The sequence below is a fragment of the Anguilla rostrata genome, chromosome 3, assembly GCF_018555375.3.
Source record: "Anguilla rostrata isolate EN2019 chromosome 3, ASM1855537v3, whole genome shotgun sequence".
NCBI classification, from domain to species: Eukaryota; Metazoa; Chordata; class Actinopteri; order Anguilliformes; family Anguillidae; genus Anguilla; species Anguilla rostrata.
Genome location: NC_057935.1, coordinates 55,461,217 through 55,477,340, shown reverse-complemented (window position 1 = coordinate 55,477,340; position 16,124 = coordinate 55,461,217). Strand labels below are relative to the sequence as shown.

At 39.1% G+C, this 16,124-nt stretch overlaps 1 protein-coding gene across 6 annotated transcripts in view; it reads left to right on the top strand.

The window, feature by feature from the left end:
• The first annotated feature begins 117 nt into the window (after positions 1–117).
• Positions 118–16,124, top strand: part of LOC135251192 (teneurin-1-like) — a 361,745-nt gene continuing 345,738 nt past the window's right edge. For all 6 annotated transcript variants that reach the window (XM_064328374.1, XM_064328375.1, XM_064328368.1 and 3 more), the window contains exon 1: positions 118–652. The gene's annotated coding sequence lies outside the window, so the exon portion shown is untranslated. The remainder of the gene's footprint in view (positions 653–16,124) is intronic.

The window sequence follows — 16,124 nt, the reverse complement described above, 5'->3', positions numbered from 1 at the left end:
TCTATCTACGGCTCTGCCTAAAACTAGCTGATGACGCAAAGGGTCAAACGTGTACGCTCCAAACTCGTTGAAGACTTTTTTCCGGTGTGTTCAACATTGACTGACAATAGTGCAACTGTTTTACAATGCACAGGAAACCGGATTCAAAATCCTGATCATGATCCACGTAGGACACAGAGCGAGCAGACGCGAACACCTCAGCTAACGCAAGTGATGCCGCCATTACCTGCACCTGCACCTGCACCTGCACCTGCAAATAAGTCAAATACCGCAACAAGCAAATTGCTATCAGAGCAAAAGGGAGCAGGAATATTTCGTTGTACCCAATGATGATGGGGAAAAATGCTTGTGTGTGATTTGTTTAAAAAAATCTTCCAAACAAATCGTATAACTTAAACGGGCAGCACTGTAACGGGTCCTCTCTGAAGGTTTATCCAACAAAACGGACATTGTAAAACGCGTCAGAAACTTACAACTCCACGAGCAAATATCTCTGCGAAGCAAACTTCTCTGCGATGAACAAACAATCGGAGGAATCGACTAGGAAGCTATAGACTGGACCACTGTCAACGCATTGCCACTACCTCAATTGAGCCGAATTACAGCAGCCTTATGAAAGCCATCTGCAAACCAAGGGTTTCATCACAATAAGGTAGGCATATTTTCACATCTTTGGTTGGTAAAATTGTTTTGGCCTATCATGCATTTAGGCTACTCATTCAAAATGAACACGCTTTCTTTTATCGGCCTACATTCATGATACAGGCGAAACCATCCTATTTCTCTCAACTTATTTCCATTCAAAACAATAAGAAAAGAATTAATTTCTGACTGTTCAAACCATTTAAATTTTTTTTTTTTTTTTTTACAATAAACAGACTGATAGATATAACAATATCAAATCTCTAGGCCTAATAAAAAATCAGTGGCCGCAGCGAACGGATGGAGTTAAATTTGTGTCCGCGGAATGACAGTGCGGACCACTGTCATAAAGGGATTCACACGGTCAGAAACAATGTATGGGTATGCTGTGGCATTAACAATTTGCTTAATTGCGATTAAGGGGCCTACTGTGTGCCAAAAAATCATTCCCCGCACCATTGCACCACTACCTCCAGCCTAAGCTGTTGAGGCAGGAAGGATCCATGGATTCACGCTGTTTACGGAAATTGACCGCACCATCGGCATGACGCTGCATAAATCGAGATTGCTCAGAACAGGCGACGTTTTTCCGGTCTTCAATCGTCCGGTTTTGGCAATCACATGGCCACTGTATCCTTATTTCCCTGGTTTTAGCTTTAGTGGAGTGGAGCCCGGCATGGTCTTCTGCTACTGTAGTCCATCCGCTTCCAAGTTTGACGCAGTGTGCATTCAGAGATACCCTTCTGCACACCACTGTTGTAAGCAGCTGTTATTTGAGCATTTGTGACCTGTCAGCTTGAATGAGTCTGCCCATTTCCTCTGACCTCTGTCTTTAACAAGGTGTTTTTGCTCATACCACAGTCAAAGTTGCTTAGATTGTTTGGTCAAGCAACTAAATCTTTTCACTATGTCGGCATACTTTATATGACTTGCAGCTACATGATTTGCTGTTTGGAGGAGCCGGCTTTAACGTATAATTTGCATTTATGAGCAGGTGTATCTAATAGTGGCCATGTTTCAGTTACAGTATTATCGATTCAGTTAAGAGTACAGCATTGTCACATGGTATTCAATTAGTAATTAAGTTAATTATTTGGTAAAATTAGCTGTTTCTGGATTCAAAAAATCAGTTTTCTAGATGTCACTTTCTCCTATTCTCAGAATGCAGAACTTGGTGTTAATACTATATGCACAGCAAAGCATGCATATGCATACCAGAATTGTGTATATATGCACAACATTCAGGGCAATACATCTTTAGCTCTTTTCATTTATTTGCTTGATTAATAAGCGGGCCACTGAGTAATCCATTGACAAGTAATGCAAAGTTTTCTGAGCTGTACAAAACTGTACACTTCTCATAATGATAGAGATTATAGTTAGCTAAAAGACTTACTTAATCTATCTAATTATTTCCAGGTATATGCTATAGTTAGGATGTAAATCCCTTCATTAATTTTATGTCCTGTTGAACTCAAATCTACAAGCAATTTTTGGTGCTTTCTCATGATGATCAAAGAATGTGTTTTTATAGCTTCAATATACCAAATTTGGGCATAGGTGAGAGAGTAGTTTATATTTATCTACTAATTTAAATAAATCTGTACATATATATATATATTTTAGTTGATATTGGCAGATTGACAAAGATAGCTCTTGAGACCTCCTACCCTGTGACCTCTATGCACTTTATTGTATGTTGTGTATAATTTATGTGTCAGTGGTTTATATGTAAACTCTGCTAGTGCAAAGCATTGACACAGAAATTGTACATACATAAGCTATACAATTTATTGTATTTATTCTGTGGCAACTTGCTATACATCATAATAATTTAATCATGAGTTGTGGAATTGTTGTTTACATAGATGATCACACTGTAGGTTTGGAGAAAACTGTGTGTACATGCTTCATCATGCAGTTCTCCCAGCTTAATTTAACTGTCTAAAGAATTTGCTTTTTTCTTAAAATTGAATATTTGAAAAATGGCAATCTGATGTTTCAAATGGCTCCAGAATAATGTAGAGTGCTAATGCGGATGACATGTAAAAGGAAAAAGTTATGCCCCTAAGTGTGATTTGTCCTCATTATGTTAGATGTAAAGGAGAAACTACTGAGAATACTTATGACAAGATCACAAAAGATGAAAGAGAGATTCTGTATTATCTTCAACAGTGGATACCATTAAGAATCCTGCTGATAAGAATGTTAACAAAAGAAAACCCAGAGATGGTACAAGATATTTAAGTGTAGCCTAAATGGTGAAATAGCAAAGTCTTCAACTTTAACCTGGCTGTCATGCACGGAAAAAATTAAAAGACAATCTGAAGATATCATACTGTGTATAAATGCCTTTTTTCTGAAAACCAAAGAAAGCTTGGGATGTATGAATTATTTCTTTCTCAGAAAAATATAAAATAAAATAGAGGCAATACTATCCACTTACAATGGAACTCTCACACAAAATTACAACATTCAGTATTGTAGTGTGTTGTGGATATTCCCAGCTCAAAAGTGCATGTTGAGTTTATTAACTAATATGCACTAATATTGTGATAAGCACACACAATAAATGATTTGTTTTTACTATATTTATGTGCAGATCACATAACAAAGCCATCAAATGAAGTCATTCCTATTGGACGGGGTCTCAGGTTGAATCCCTCAACTTCCCTGATCTCTCTGAAATTTCAGGTTTGATTTGCAGAGCACCCACCAGCCCTCTGGGTGACAATTTATTTTACTTTTCAATAGTAAAGCAATTTAGCTGCCGAGTACACCATCACTGTAACTGCTAGTCTTCTCATCATTAGTACCTATTTTTACTGCCTGCACATGCCCTAGCTCCACTCTGCCTCTCCCTTTTCCTCACACACAGGCATGAAAGCTGTATCGTATAAAGTTTGTGCCCTCAAATGCCATACACAAAATTATTTACAGAGTGATTACATACTGATTGTTTACAGTAAATGTGTTCCACTCATAAAGTGCCTGTATTGGAGAAAGGGCGGCAGTGAGGGCCCTCACTAAACTACAGGAAACAAATATGGAAACGCCAAGCTTTCAGGTTCGGAAAATCCTTTGAGATTCTGTGAAGTTATGTCGGTTGGGGATTCGGTACTAGTTGAGACTGGATGCATCGTCCCATGTAAGAGAAGGGAGCTTTCTACATCGGATTCATGAGACTTGTCAGTTCTTGATTTGACAGATTATTGAACGTCCATGAACGATAGCTGAATTTAAATATGCATAAAATGTAAATGAAAACTTTAATTTAAGCAGATAGTATGTGATTTTAAACTGTTTTAAAATGATTTTCAAAGAGTTTTCATTGTATCTAGTGTAACATTACAACAATAGAAGGGTTTCTGCATCTTTTCTGCCTGAACCCAAATAAATAATAATAATAATAATAATAATAATAAATACTTTATTTTAAAAAGATTCCCTTGCTGTTATGTGCAATTATTTAAATGAATGCACCATAATTCATCATCTTTTGAACTTCCAGAGCTTGATAATATCTGTCCTGTAACATTTCACACATGCATGCACATTGCTAATCTACACTATTTGGTGACAAAATCTTTAGCAGCTGTTTTGACATCCCCTATGTATGGCGTCTCACTCACTTCAGTGCACACAGACAGGCCAGCCACACGCATGCCCCATGATGACCAATGGGCTCTCTGACAGCTCGTCACAGTGACCACCCTTTCTGAAGGCACCGGCAAGATGTGTCGTTGGCAGGCAACTGTCGTCTTCGGAGAATTCCAATCTTCGCAGGCAATTAAGGAGTCATGCTTGAGTTCTCTGTTCGCTCTGCAATCTGGGAATCCAGATGTTGTATATGGAGAAACTATTTACCTCCACTGTAATCCCAGGCCTGGCAGACCATTACACCATGGGCTAACACTGGAAAAGGTTGGGGGAGACATGCTTCAAGACATACTCCTTAAGTAAGCCAGGGATACGGATTAGGCTGACCAGCTGTCCTCCTTTTTCCCAGACATGTCTCTTTTTGAGTCTAAAAATATCCATCCGGACAGGATTTTAAAATTCCTTATTTTCATAAACCACATGCAATTAAATAATTAAATACCATAGCACTATGTTCATAATGGCCTCCCACCCCTTTCCTCTTTTTTTGAAAACCAAGACGTGGTCATCCTATTACTGATACCTGTAGCACTGCCATTGCTCTATATGTTTTTATTTTATTTTATCTTTTCTTAAGAAGTGCATGCAAGGCATTTCCCAGCCTTGTATCCTATTAGCAGGTCATACTATCCTAGATACTTGTGACAAGTGTTAGACAGCTTGTAGGATCAGCATTATTTTATTTATTTATTTATTTATTTGTGAGAACTGACTGAGTGGGAGTAAAATCATCTGTCCATTTTTACTTCCAATGTTTTGTATTATTTTTCTGTAAAATACTTGGTCATTAGTGGTAAATTAATCAAAACAGTGGCTCTCAGCATAATGTTTTAGTAGATGCTTGACAAGGAAAATAAAAGTAATATTCAATTTGTAAATGCTATTATTATTATTATTATTGTTAGTCTTTATTTGTATTTTACATTTTATTCTCCGCAATCCTCACTTTCCGTGCTTCAGTGCCGAAGCAGAATTTGGTAAATCTGCCGTCATACCGCATGTGTATGCGAGTATGTGTTGCTCCATTCATCAAAATGTCCCGAGTGATGGTGTGCTAAATTAGCCATGTGTTTTCTGCAGCAGACCTTTGCTAATAAATCCACATTCAGGCGAGGTTGTTTGTTTGCATCAGAAGACCTTGGGAATCCCATTCGCTTTGCCTCGCCATGCTCATTTATAATTTTCATATTATACACCGTCGGACACAGTGTATTAGATGAAAGTTTCATAAATGTTATAGACCCGCTTGGTTGTACCCGGTCTCATGAGGTTGGTAAGGGCTCAGAGGAAAACAGCATGTTTCAGTAAGTAAAATAACTAACCCTAAAGTCTGCAGACCAAAAACCATTCCAGTTCATATTTACTTATTGCAAGGACCACAGCATGCAGATTTTTAATTGTATATCCCAATTTTACTGATATGTATAAAAAAAACAACTGAAATTGTGCACTTCTGTACACAACTGCTCTCTGTCTGAGAACATCGCACTGAGCAAAGTGTGCGTGCTCATGCTTTCATTCACCGCTTCACAGTTTGTACTGTACGTAGAGGCTGACTAGTAAGTAGCGGTCCTAAATTAAGCCGGCTGTATTTTCTACATATTTCCACTGTAATTCATCCAAAGGAAAGGGGGATGAAAAGGAAAGTTAGGGGCTGGGGACACAGCTAGAGCGAGTATTGCTTTCAGGGAACTGGATGTGGCAGGTAACGGAAGGAAAACAGATTAAGTAACAAATCCGTTTCCCAATTCCCAAAATAAGACTGAGGCCCTGCTGTACAGTACCTCTACGACCCGCCTGAACCCACATTTCATACTCCTGTGAATTGCATTCTAATCATGTTGTCATTTTCCCGAGTTAAGTTGAAAATTTGATGATGGCCATCACAGGCTGTCTGATGTGGCCATGCAGTAGATTCTAGTGACACATTACATACATAACCCCCAATACCCTGCACAACCCTAATAACTATCAATCACCAAAGAAGCATCAGTGTTGCCAAAGGAAGACTTTTTTGGTGTCACAGCCCAAGGCTATCAGTAGATCATGCTGCTTACAAATGTATGTTTTCAGAACGATAAGGTATACAGATTTTGAAAATTGATTGAATGTTGTTTTTTCATCAGTTTGAATCATTGATTATTCATGCTTGCCTGGAATGACTTTGACTGCAGTGTGGGAAGCAGCCAGAGGTAAGGGGAGGTATTGAAAAGGGATGCGAATGGAAGCAGATCAGGACAGATTGGGAGAAAAGTGGTTGGTTTAGAAGATAAGGTGGCAGGAGCCAGGAGACATTTGATTCTGTTTGGTGGAGACATGGAATTGTGCAAGGGGATATCAGCAAGCCTCATTTATCACCGTCATTAGTTACATTTCTGCCTTTTTCCTCTTTAAATATATTCACACCCGTGTCAGTGTTCTCAATGCATCCCCTCAACTGAATAAGCTTTCACTATTGTGTGTGGGTGATGATCACTTCTCTCCACTAGTTCACTGTGCTGTGTCTGGTGAGGTGAACTTGTAGCTAATGTCGTACTTCCGAAGCATAGTGATAGCTTCTGATACTTTCCTGGTCCACAGAACAGGATGTTTTAAAATATGGCAGTCTATTTGGATTTGTTTAACAATTCATTCTGTAAAAACAACAAATTCTTTAACAATATATATTTTTAAAAAAACTGCATTAGTCAGGCAGTGGGGGAGGTGCATTGCTCTGCTGTGATGTCTGGCAGTGTAGGTCACCTCTCCTCTTTTGTCAGGTTTTTTTTTTTTTGCATCATTACATTACATTACGGGCATTTGGCAGACGCTCTTATCCAGAGCGACGTACAACAAAGTGTATAACCATAACCAGGAACAAGTATGATGAAACCCCTAGAGAGAAGTACCGGTCCAAGTGCAGGGAACAACCGCATACTTGGACCCTGAAGGTTAAACTGATTAACACTAACACAACGAGAACGGCAACAACGCAATCTATGGAAAAAATACAAGCAGTAGTTAAGACAGTTAATGCACCTAAGTCACCTACGAAACAGCTGCCTAGTTACAACCCTAAGCTTACAGTCATTTACAGGGGGGTAGGGAGGGATGGGGAGAGGTGCAGCCTGAAGAGGTGAGTCTTCAGTCGTCGTTTGAAATGGGTCAGTGTCTCAGCTGTTCTGACCTCCACAGGGAGGTCATTCCACCATCGTGGGGACAGGAGACGTGTTCTGGAAGTGCAGGTGCGAAGAGGGGGAGGTGCTAGGCGTCCTGAGGTAGCAGAACGGAGGGATCTGGCTTGCATGTAGGGTTTGAATATCTTGTGGAGGTTTTCTGGGGCTGATCCCTTGACTGCCTGGTATGCTAGGACCAATGTTTTAAATTTGATGCGAATCATTATCATTATCAAGTTGAATAATTTGTTTTTAATGTATTTTTAATTTCTGGCAGTTCATAGCACTTTGGAGAAGTTGCAGACGTAATGCACCTGCAGATGTCAGCAACTTTGTCCTCAAAGAAAGGCAAAGTCACCGGCGGTGAGAGAGGAGGAAGTGGGAGGAGGTGATGGGGAATGGTTCATGTGGGTTACTGCTGCAGCCTGGATTTGTGCCGAGAAACTGGATGTTGTAACAGGAGTGATGGTGCATTTGGAGAAGTCGGTGAGCAGAGAACGGTTGTCGATCACACCGGCTATGTTGTAGGACTTTCCCCTGCCTTCCTCTCCCTCTGCAGAAGCTTCTCTGTGTAAGAAAGTGACACAGCAGAGATCCATAGTTCAGAGGAGAGAGTTTATGCTGACCTACAGGAGGGGTCGTGGATTATGGTGTAGCCATGAATGTGGATGTAGCAGAATTAACAGACTAATGGGACAGTGAGTCAATAAAGGGCAGATAGGACAAGACTACAGAGCAAGAACAGTGGGTGTGGCCACCAGAGGGAAGGAGTCACATAACAAAGAATGAGATAAAGTAATGATACAGCATTGAACGGAAATGACAGAGGGGCTTGAAGGGCTGTACTTTTGCAAATGTGATTTTTAATAATCACATTTCCTTACTCACCAGTTGAAGAACCTCGCCATTACATTTAATTATTCCACTTTATGCAAGCTTTGTTCGGCATGGAAAAAAGACAGGTGCAATGCATAAAACTGGTATTTTGGAGGAGCAGAGACAGCAAAGGATAACAGTTGGACCATCATTACTACACTTCCAGAAGAAAGGGTTCAAAAAAGCTCCTGTATGTCTCCGTAGAGGAACCCTATCTAGTTTAAGGGTTCTTTGTTGAGCAAAATGTTTCAGCCTGGGAGCTTTCACACTTTCACACATGTACCATTGAGGGTTCCATAAAAAACTAAAAAGAGTTTTCATCTTGTCTTCCGTAGCACTTGCAATGAAAGTGTACCACAGGAGGCTGGTTAATTGATTTTTAGATCTGTAGTGAGACAACACATGTTTCAGTCGTAGTTCATTGGTTTTAGTCTTAACAATTCAGTATGGAGATATTCTCAAGTCATTTTGAGATTTTCTGTATGTAGAGTGTGCAGGAATGCACAATTCTATTAGTTTTACATGTATTTTGGAATTATGAAAGTTCTAAAGACTGCTTTGCGTGTGCTTTGGTTTTTTTAAAAATTTATTTTTTATTTTTTAAAAAGATTTTACAGAATACACTCTTACCATAATTAACCAGAAATATCTTAAGGGAAGGTTCTTTGTTCAAATCTATGATGTTATTATCGTTACATTTCTGCATGACAAAGACAAAAAAAACACTTGCTTAATGAATCGTTCCTGAGATCTGTCATGCCTGTCGCTTGTAGCAAAGCCTAAGGTTCATTCACTGTCCCTTCTGTTTCCCTATTTCATTGAGAGAGGCTGCAATTCAATTCACTCCCTTTGTGCCCTTTATGTAGTATCAATTCATTTTGCAGACACACACATCCAGGTTGACATACAGGGCAATTTCACTCTGTCCTTAATAAAATATTACGATGGTGCATTTAGGATCAAAAATGATTGACAAGGTGTTTCTTTTGCCCTGAGATGAATCTAGCATTATCCTGCACACCAATTTCACCTGCTTATATGAATCTCCCATTACTCATGCTGAGGTTCTCATAGAGAAGCAAATGGCTTGGGTGCCCTGATTAGGACCACTGCTGGCAGGTTTTATCATGTCTCTGAAGAAGCACCAAGACACAGCCCAATCAGATAAGGAGGGCCCTGTGTGGCTATACAAAACCACAAGACTTCTGTAGCCATTTGGAGATAAAGCTGAATGGAGTTAAAGTTGATAAAATAAGAGTTATCTGAAGCATTCCGTTGAAATATCAATTCCGTGTTTAAGTCTCATGCAAGTAATAGCTGTTGAGACCTCCCAGTTTAAAAATCATGGTACTTTGGTTAACAGTTTCTAGTGATGAATTTGTCAGACATTAAAAAAGCCAGTACTTGCCATAGATGAACCACCTACAGTGCCTTAACTCATCATCGCACAATAAGCCCAATCAGGACCAGTATCCTCTATCCATGCTGGGTGAGGTATTTATAACTGCAGAGGAGAACGTATTTTGTGAGTGTGGGTGTCGGTGTGTGTGTGTGTGTGTGTGTGTGTGTGTGTTATTTAGTCATGGAGAGGAGAAGAAGCATTTCTTTTCTTTCTTTTGTTTTCAAAAGTAAAGGCTGCCACGTATTTGTTTCAAATTTTTTTTAAATGCTTGATTGCTTGTGTTGTCTAATATGCCCCAGTTAAGTTGGTAAAATATGAATTCTGCAAAACATGACATTTTATCACATTTTCCCCTAGATAAAACAAATGAGATTTGGGTCCAAATCTGATGCAGATTCTGGATTTCGATCTACTATTTGCATCAACACTCCTGTGCACATCTTAGCCTTGAGTGTGGCACCATCACATTATTAGCAAGCTACCTACAAGCAGAGAGTAAGTGAAATGTCAAATGTCGTTGGCAGAATCTTTGCGCTATTACTGGTTGCCAGCCAGGTAACGGCACATTACACGGCCTTCCAAAGGAGTCAGTGGCTGCAATCTATATTTGCGAGGAACACATTCCATCTAAAGTGAGCCCCTAATTGCTGGTGTGCTCCAGTCATTTTGCCACTGAACGCTTCCTAAACGAACCGCATCACAATTCTGGCTTTGCAGCAGGGTTTGGGTTGAAAAGACGGGATCCGTCTCTGGCTCGAACATGTATGGTTTAATCATAATTTACAGATGCCATGTTTACTTTTAGAGCAGGAGTTGTGTGGGCAGGAGATGGGAGGGGTGCTCCTGTCATTCCTGGTCAGATAACCAATCGTGGCAGAGCAAAACAAAAAAATAAATAAATAAATACATTTGGGAAAGCCACCCAAAACAGCCTGTTCAGCTCCAAGGAGAAACATACGTGATGTTCTTTTAAAATATTTAGTATTTTCTTTTTTGGTAGACCTTAGTGGAATACTATTAAAATGGTTGTAAAATCAAGTAGTTGGGGACCTTCAAAACCGCTTTGCAGAAACTGGGTTAAAGCATCATTGAATAGGAAATAAGAAGGCATGCCCCCCCCCCCCCCCATGCAATGCTTGACATTTAATTTGTAATATGTGTATTGTCAATAGTCTTATTCGATAAACTAGGTTGTTTATTTTAAACTTGGATAATTTAATCACCATCGAGTCAAAAGTAGTATCAATGCTTTTGCAACAAAAAAATGATACCTTTGTATTGACATACATGAGTGAAAAGCACCAATTGAAATGCCTTGTGAAATGTTTTACTGCAGGTATGTGTTGGAAATGTTTTCTGGTTTACACTTTTTGTATATTAAATTCAGTTCAGATGGGAAGGCCATCGTTCATCTTGTACAGTGAAATGGACCCCGTGCATTTACAAATACACAAACAACTGTGTCTGTAAGGTAAAATTGTCTGTAATACAGTGTGTGAAAGGGTTCAGAATCTTGGAATTTTCCCTAGGTTAGGTACTATTAACAAGCTAACTGCAGCCAGTGGGTAGCTATTGGTCACATTGCCAATTGATCAACATATCTGAAAGTAGTCCGTGGGCAGTTCATGTAGAAATTGTCTTGCAGAAGACATATTTGACCTCAACAGTTAAAAAAACAAATGTATGTTTTAGAAATATATATTTTTAAATGTTAATGCTGCAAGCTTTCATTTGTTTGGACCCAGTCTCCCCCACATTACATTTCTTTTCAGAATTCTTCTAGTTGTGCTGCAGTAGAGAGAGACGAAATGTCTCAAATATTGCTGCTTGTTATACTACCAAAAAAACTGGCACATATTAAATTTATGCTTTGAGCTTATTATAAAATGCCTTCTGAGTAGACTGTTATTTTACTAATGCAACATGCCCAAGGGTTGTCACTTTCCACCAGCTCACCCATGGACGGTTGCATTTTAGATGCAATCCGAGTGACCACTTCTGACTTCATATTGCTGGTTGCTGTGCATGAATACAAATACTGTAATGTGTGCTATTGACAGTAATGTACAGACTATGGACATAATTATCTGAACAAATATGAGCTATGGTTGGTCTGCACACTGCCCTGTATTCAATGAAAGGTAGTCCTTAACTTAGACTTTTAAAGAAACGATGTACTTATATATTTTAATGTACATTTTCGCTCTTTTCGGAATAAAATAAAATAAAACATAAAACTTAAATGGGCATATAATTCATGTTTGAGTCAGAGATAAAGACTGAAATTGATTGAATAGCAGTTAATTTGTGTGATGGCAGAACACACTTGCAGCAAAGAAAACAGAAAAAAAGGCAATCCAATTCAAAGGGAAAATGTGATGAATAATTAATCCCCTGTTCATACAAAAACCTCCAGGATCTTTCCTTTGTCAGAAGCAATAACAATCTGGAATTTCAAGAGGAGGAATACCAATACCTGTCTGCCCAGAAAAGGTCCTGATGCCTTCTTGATCCTCTAATCTCAATTTTGCTGCCTTGGGTCTCAGAGGACACAGAAATGAATGCTTTTTGTGGCTTTGAAACAATAAATTGCCTTCTTTCATATTTATTTGATTGCTTGGATTCAGGGCATTGTTGAATGAGGTAGATCACCGTGTGTGTGCGTGTGTGTGTATGTGCGTGTGTGCATGTGTGTGTGTGTCACAGGATTTTCCAGATATTATTTGGTGGATTAGTGTTAAGAGCTGGGGAGAAGAGAGTAAGAGGCAGCAATCAAATCTCACTAGTAGTCCTGCTTTAAAGCAAGCAAAAACATAACCATTATATAATTAATGATGTTTACAATTAACTTTGTTTGCTGTAACTTTTTGATCAATTAGTGGGTACTATGTGCCACAATACTATAGATATTTTTCAATACCACACACACTCACACACTTTATTGGAAGCATTTGTGTTTTGCAATCATGACCTCCGGATAGAGGGAAACATTCACCTCATTGATACACATGAGCTGTATCACTTAATGGCTGTGTCTTTAATGTGGAAGCTTTAAAGCTGTGTTATGCTATAAAAGAAACAGATGGCCTATCTTAAATATATTCTGTTTCCTCCCCATGCGTGGCTGGAATCTCCGAGTTATAGGCACCATCTGTGTTCTCGTCAAATATTATTGTTTTTGTTCTAACTTTTGATTTCCTCATCCCTGTTCCTTGGTGTACCATTGGATTATGAAAATCAATTATGCACATTAACTACACTTTTGAAATACACAAGCAATCTTGAATTAATTTGATTTGGAGAAAACAGGGCTTGGCCTATTATGATTGATTATTAGTTTGCTTCTCTGCAGAGTATCCAAAGCTGTCAGGGTAAGGGATGCAGTTCATAGCATGCATAATTTTAGAGCTGTAAGAGAGGTGATATTTGACAAATCAGTGATGTGGGATATCACTTAAGTTACAGGCTGTGAGTGGCAGGTTGGCTTTTAATAGATTCATTAAAAATTCATGGTACTTCTGTTTTTTCATATGTCTTTTCTGAATTAATTCTATTATGACTGCAATGATGTGACCAGTTTTTATTTCCGTTGTTTTCTATTATTTCCTAATCTATAATAAAGTCTCTACAAAGTCTCTAATAAGGACTTTATGGGTGGTATAACCAAACATTTAACAATGGACAACAAATCAGACTTTATTTCTGATACAGCTTTGTAGAGGGTTTAAGGGGGATTCTGTACAACTTGATGCTAGGAGCTTGGCTGTTGCTTGTCAACAAAGACGGAAGACAGTTGATCACAGTGATCATTACAGTATGCTTATTTTGGTCATTATAATTATTATGAATAATATTGTCAATAGTACTATTAGTATCAGCATTGCATTTGAACTTAGGTTCAAATTTTGCCTAATTGCTGGTTCTCTATGAAAAAGTGTGTACTATATACAGTCTGGGGAAGACAAGTGTCTTTACAAAATCCCCTGAGATGCGTAGGTAGTAATGCAGTGCTTAAATCCAATGTGAATACCTCTCAGCTTCTGGGGTAAGGCAGAGGCTGAGATGACAGCTTGTTTCTTGTAAAAGAAGCTTGGGTCATTGTACTGTGAGCCATGTGCCTGGAGAGTTCTGTGATTCCCTGGTTGGAATTGTGTTCTGAGGTATTTCTGTCATTAGGCAGTGAGGGGTGGGTAGTGTCTGATAACTAGTCACACACACAAGCATGCTTGATAGGTTTGGCATGCTTGATAGCTTTTACGTATGGTGTTCACATGAACTTTGGATCTCCAAATAGTCCCTATTATTTTAATGCATTAAATTAAGGAAAACAGGCAACCTCTTTAATTTCCTTTCTTAGACAATAAAACACCTTATTTATGTAGAGAGCAAGCACTGATTGGAAAAGAAGCATGCCACTCATTGTGACCTGGTACACGTGGGCTCCAGGTGTATCATTAGGAGTGACTTGTGCTGCAGGAACCAAAGGAAGCCTGCGCAACTTCAACCCACCTACCATTGGTGGCAAGAAGCCAGCTGTGTACCGCTTCTACAGGGCGCAAATCGTAGCTGTCCTATAACATCGCTGACGCCGCAGCTCAAACCTGTGACTGTGTGAATACTTGCACTGACTGAGCCACTTGGGAGGCCATTCCTATCCCAATTCTATGTTTAGCGCTCGGATTAAAAGAGACGGATCAGAAGTGCCCCGTGCCAGGAGTGGACTTGGATGCAGTGCTTTTTCCACCCCACACGAAGTAGTCTAGAATCTGATACCATTAATCCTCCAGACTATATTATTTTGGAAAAAGTTAGAAATTAAAATGACAAAACAAAAATGTCAAAAAAATACAACAAATGCATGAATTTGACATACTTTATTGAATTCTATACTACATTTTCAAAAGTATGTGGACCCTAGGGTGGTGAATACAAATACCATATTCGGCAGCACTTGGATAATGCGTTCTCCCCGAATGTTTTCTCCTCCAGAATTTGACCAATATTATTCGGATCTATTTTCCCATTTCTTTGATGCTATTTGATCAGAAGTCAGCACCAAGTTTCTCAATTAGAAACGCAACGGTGGAGAAACAGCAAGTGAGAGTTTCCTTTAACTGCCAGTATTTCTTTACTCAGTAAAGAAATACTGGCAGTCTATCAAAAAATATAAAACATTTTTTAAAATTATAGACAAACAGATAGGAGAAGCTAGGGCTGTTTCTTCTCTGGTGAGTTTAACCTCAGCTTCAAACTCTAGAGAGGCCGTCAATTCTGATTCTGCTAATGGGCAGCTGAAGGTTGTGTAACTGCCAGTGAAAACCAGCCCTGGGGTGCTTTGCCCTACAGTTCTTTTTAAAAAGTACACGTAGATCTCTGATTCATCCCTTCTCTGGTTGGCTCTGGCTCTGGCTCAAAAGCTAACAAAAGCCTGCTTGCACACAGATCAGACACATTATTTTCTGCCATGTGCGTCCGATGCGGCAGACATGAAGTTGAACGCATGACATGTCATTAACACATTGTATTTAGGTGTGATGGGAGGGACTTGGTTATTTTCATTATGAATTTCTTGAATAAGTGTCTGAGGGAAATATCCTTTAAAATTTTAACTTTATTTCCCTCAAAACTGTTCTATAGTCTTTATTAAATAATACAAAAAAGATTGTTTTTCAAAATTTTTCTTGTTATAGTTTGAGACTCAAAAGTGCAGAGAAACAGGACATTTTCAACTGTTGGAAATGCTAGAAGCTTTATAACCCTGGTCTTATGAGCAACAGTGTTGAATTTTAGAAGTTTTGATTTCCACACCATAGACATTCATTCGCCTGTTCATTCCAATTCCCCTCAGCACCCATTGCATTTGGAAGAGAGGGTGCAGGCCAAACGGACTAGTTTCTGTCCCCGTAATGGTCAGCATGGTGAGCTAACCCTGTCATAAATAAGGCTTCTGTATTTGTGGGGCCGCCTGTTGTTCTGAGGGGGGGGGAGACTGCATTTGTGGAGCCACGTTTATGCCACAAAGTGAACGTGTTGCATGTAAATATCCATTGATCTCTGAAATCGCTCCCGGCTATACCCTAAATAACACCACAGCCCAGCTGAGACATAACAGTATCTTCATAAAGTATTCATGCAAGTTTGTGAAATTTAAAATGCACTCTCTCACAGGTGGCTTTGTAGTCTTGTGCCAGCTGACTAAGAACAGTCTTATTCACACACAATTTAATACTTCACAGTCTTGTGGTATCTTATTTCACAATGGGGTAGTGGCTAAATAATGCTATTGAAAGACGAGTGTTATTTTACACACGTTTTTTTGTGGAAGAAGTGAAGCAGAAATGGAAATATGGTAGGTCTAACTTGATCAATGTACTTTGCAAAATTACTTT